Source organism: Lactuca sativa, chromosome 5 (assembly GCF_002870075.4).
Source record: "Lactuca sativa cultivar Salinas chromosome 5, Lsat_Salinas_v11, whole genome shotgun sequence".
NCBI classification, from domain to species: domain Eukaryota; kingdom Viridiplantae; phylum Streptophyta; class Magnoliopsida; order Asterales; family Asteraceae; genus Lactuca; species Lactuca sativa.
This window is the reverse complement of record NC_056627.2, coordinates 67096984-67101658: the sequence shown is the minus strand read 5'-3', so window position 1 is coordinate 67101658 and position 4675 is coordinate 67096984.

Here is a 4675-nt window from a genome sequence, read left to right as displayed (position 1 = left end):
GCCTAAAGTCAAAGAAAAAAATTTCAGTGAAGAACCTATTATTGACAACAGTGAAGATGAAGAGCCTGATGAGAACGAGCTGAAAAGAAGAAAGGTACGTGAAGCTAAAATGGATGAGCATCAAATAATAATCCGTGAGGCTGAAGCGAAAGAGAAAGTGGAATGCGAAGCTCAGGTCACACTTGAAAGCCGAAAGCTTTTATTTCCAGAGTGGACTCTGAAGCAAATTCAGAATGAAGCTGTGGATTTGTTGAGTCAATATTATCTAGAACTAGTTGTGTTATTAGAGCTTCAGAATACACAGGATTCGCACCTGGACCTTCCAATAACTCTGAAAGCCTTCAAGTTTCGCTCTTTTGTAAAAGTAGCGAATGTCCCATCCACTAATAACGACGTTGATCATTTGGTCTTTTTGTTTTATCTGAAGCATATGAAGCCACAATACGAAAAATGGAGTGCTAATAAGATTACAACAGTGAAGGTCACAGGTCCAATCGAAACTGACAGCTTCCTAAATGCGAAGTTCAAGGTTGTGAGAGGTTCTGCTAGTTAGATTCACAAATTCACTCTCGCATACCTACCTTGCCTCAATCCCTATGATTGGATAATGTTTTACGATTTAGTGCTAAGAGACGGACAGATGTACGACTCCGTTATTGCTCACCTCAAACTGATGATAGTTTCGTGTCTTTAAGAGGTAGCAAAATGGATGTGGAAATAGTTGATGCACTACGAAGAAAGCCCTCTATTCTCCGTAAAGAAGATCTATAAGGTTTTAAGAAGTTGAAACCTAGGAAGATATACAAAGAAGGATGGTATGTGGTATCTCAGGCGCGAGAACGAAACGATGCAGACTTTCATAAGGCCTGTTTCTTCCTCCTTGATAAACATTTGTACACTACCTCTTGCCTTGAGTATATTTTGGACATGGTGAACAAATACAAGGACAACAACAAGGGAGACAAAGAGTGCTTTTCGGATATGATTCAATGGTACATCTAGGTTGGCAAGGTTCTTCGGAGCGTCATTCCGAATGTTTTTGAAGTGCAGAAGCGAACCCAACCTTGATGTACTCTCACCTCAATTGACGCAAAGGGGGAGAATATTGGGTATTTGTGTTGCGTCGTTACGGTTATTTATTTATTCTATTTCGTAAATGGGATTGGGCTTGTCCACCCATCATTTATTTTTTGGTTTATAGCATATAAGGTGTTGGGTTTTGAGCATTCTAACACTCCTATGGTGTACATGCAACCCTATAAACCTTGGATCTATCTTTTCTCTATAATACATGCAAATAAGAACTTTCCAAGGCTTTAATCCTAACTAGCATATTATGAAGTTCTTATACTACAAAGTACTAGTTAGATGACATACCTTTTGATGTAGCTTGATGTCTTCAAGCTTTAAGAGCTTAGCCCCAATAGTGTGGAAGCCTCAAATGGAATCACAAATCACCAAAACACCTTGGAAGACTTTAGAGAATATGGATACTTGTTTCTCTCTAGTGAAATTGGCTAGCCCTTCTTAGTGTACCACACTAGTGCCAATTTCACCAACCAAGGACACCTTTATATAGTGTGGAGGATTAGGGTTAAACCCTAATACCCATGACCTTTCATTTCCTAGGATCCATGGGTTAAACACTCCATGGACTATCCATGAAAGCTTAGCCCAACCTAAATGAACTTGGCCCATTGCATATATATAAGAGTCCATATTTAATTAGTTCCTTTTGATCACTTAATTAATTATAAATTAATTCTTGATCAATACTAATTAAATAATATGATTGCATATTAATATATTAGAACTTATAATATATTAATATTAATCATAAACATACTATTCTCAAAAGATTATCCATATAAATTGTGTCGGTGAAGTGCAACCCAAATGGACCATGCCGGGTCGGGTCAAGTACATACCAAATATAGTTATGGACTTAGACATTAATCCAACATTCTCCCACTTGGATAAGTCTAAAACTATTATTGCGTACGACTTCAAACATAACTGGCAATCATAGCTCTTAAAGCCGCTGTCGAACTCTGATCTTGTCAACGAACTTGTCCATTAGATAAGGGATCATATATTCCTCCATTCTAGATATCATATGGACTGAGACATGGATTATAATCATTCTCTCTGTCCATTTGTTGTTTCCCGATTTCCGATTTATGACGACTGACTAATTGAACAAATCAAATCAGTCCTGGCCCGGCCGAGCACTTCCATTTGTCATCATCAAATCTGTGACAACCCGATATTTCAACTCTTTGTAATGACCTAAAAGGGTCAAGTATTGTAACCACTTTTGAGTAATAAATTTTACTTTCATAATAAAATGTACAAATAGTTCTATTTAAATTCCTTCTATGTTTAAATGTCTTTAAACCATGATCGCACGTAAAAAGAACGCCCAAATCCGACTTCATATATTGAAGTTATGATTTTTCCAAGTTCAGCTTAGCAACAGACAGCTAAAAACTTGAATCGGAGATCGAGCGACTTTTGGCCGGAATGACCTAAACGAGAATCGAAGGTCTCGACAATGGTATTTCAGCGGTAAAAAGTCTGGCAAGAACCGACGTCAGATAATGAAGTTATGAATTTTTGAAGAAATTCCTTAAACACGATGAGTTATAAAATAAATAATAAAAATAATTTCGGAATTTGCCAACGGAGTCTAAACGAAAGTTGTAGAGCGTAGTCTCACCTATGCGTGGATGTAAAGACCATCAAAAACGGAGTTTGTATGAAGAAGATATGAATTTTTGAAGTTTATTAAATAAATTATATATTTATTTAAATCAAAATTCAAGCCTTATCCGAAGAGGAGTCAGCGTCCTCATCCGAGGTACGCGCTGCGTACCCCTGTACGCCCTGCGTACCCGAGAGACTTGGCCTCTGATCGTCCACGTCGCCCTATCCGAGGCTTCCGACCCGTCCGACCCGCCCGTCCGACCGACCCCTCCGACCCGCTGTCCCATCCGACCCGCCGTCCCATCCGACCCGCCACCCCATCTGATCCGTCCCATCCGAAGCCGAGGCAGTCGAGGCTTCAGTCATGCATGATGTACGCGTACGCGCTGCGTACGAGCGTACGCCCCGCGTACGAGGCTTCTCAGACCCTCCTATAAATAGAATGCGAGGGCTTCCGAGAAAAATGCTCATTTCTCTCCTTTCTCTCACAATCTTGCCTCGTTTTCTGTGCCCGTTCAAACCCGAAGCTCTGGTCTTTTTGCTCAAGTCCCGAGGGTCGATTTTACTCCCGAGATTCCCCAGAATCCCGAGGAAAATCCGTTTCCCGAGACGAAACTCTGCCCGGTTTTCCATCTCGCTATCTCCAAACTTTCAAGTGAGTTCATACCCCTTAATTAACCTTTTAAATATTTTATAAATTCTTTTATATGCTTTCAAGGGGGGGATTACAAGTAAAACACACGAGTATTATCGTGTGTTACATAAAGAACTCTTTTATATGCTGTTATATATCCAAATCACATGCGATTTACAAACTTTTAAGGAACTTTCATATATATAACATATGTTAAAATAGCATTCTATCTTTTGAAATATAAATTTGTTGTAATGCATGTATAAACTAAATTTTTCGTAGATTATACTTGTCTATCTTAGACTCTACACCAAAAATCTATGCTTTCATAAACAAATGATTCCTTTTCTAGGTATTTCTAAACAAACGAGACACACTGTTAGAAAACTATAATAGGTATAGTTTTACGAACAAATTTCTAACTCTTATGTACTAGAAACATGAATTTCAAGAAGTCACTTTCGTATACAAGAACAAACGTAACATTTTAACAAGTAGATCTGTTTTTATACCATGGTTTTGTGAGACACTAACTTCATGTACGTTCGAGTACACATTTCAAGTCCTGTATTATATACCAGAATCCCTTGGAGGGGAAGCATGGTGTTTGTGTATAGATCTATACGGGCTTGACAACCCGCGCCCTGACTGTTAGCTGCAGTCCACCGTTTGGGGTGACAAACGTCATAACATTCCAACGCCTGAAGAACGTTGTGTATAGGCATTCCGAGTCAATAGTATGGTTATAAAACTCACATGGGGTATTAAAAATGCATTGATTTACTAAGGTTTTCAAACACATTGGTTATTTTACACTTACATACATTTTAGAAACAAACATTGGTCTTGAGTGAAGGCTACTTTTATACTAGTAGAAAATATAGGATTTTCTAAACACAAACAAACAAAGACAAAACATTTCATTTCATACAAACATTGTCACTTAAATACTTATGAAACTCACCAGCTTAAATGCTGATCTACTCTTTCAAATTTACTTGTATGTCCCAGGAAATAAGTAATTTCAGGTATTCATTACGCTTTTGATGAACGGATGCTGCGGCGCCAGTTAAATCTCGTATTTTTGACATCATATTGTAATTGGTTTTAAACATGTAACTTTAGACAAATGTAAACTTTCAATTATATATATGATGGTTGTATTGCTTTCTTTACTATGTATTCATTTGTTACGTTACCACATGAAGTCATCCGCCCCCGAACGTTTCCGCCATTCAGGTTTGGGGGTGTGACAGATTGGTATCAGAGCAATGTTTATAGTGAACTAAGTATATCGAACCACATAAGATATACAAACTATAAATGCTTAAGGGA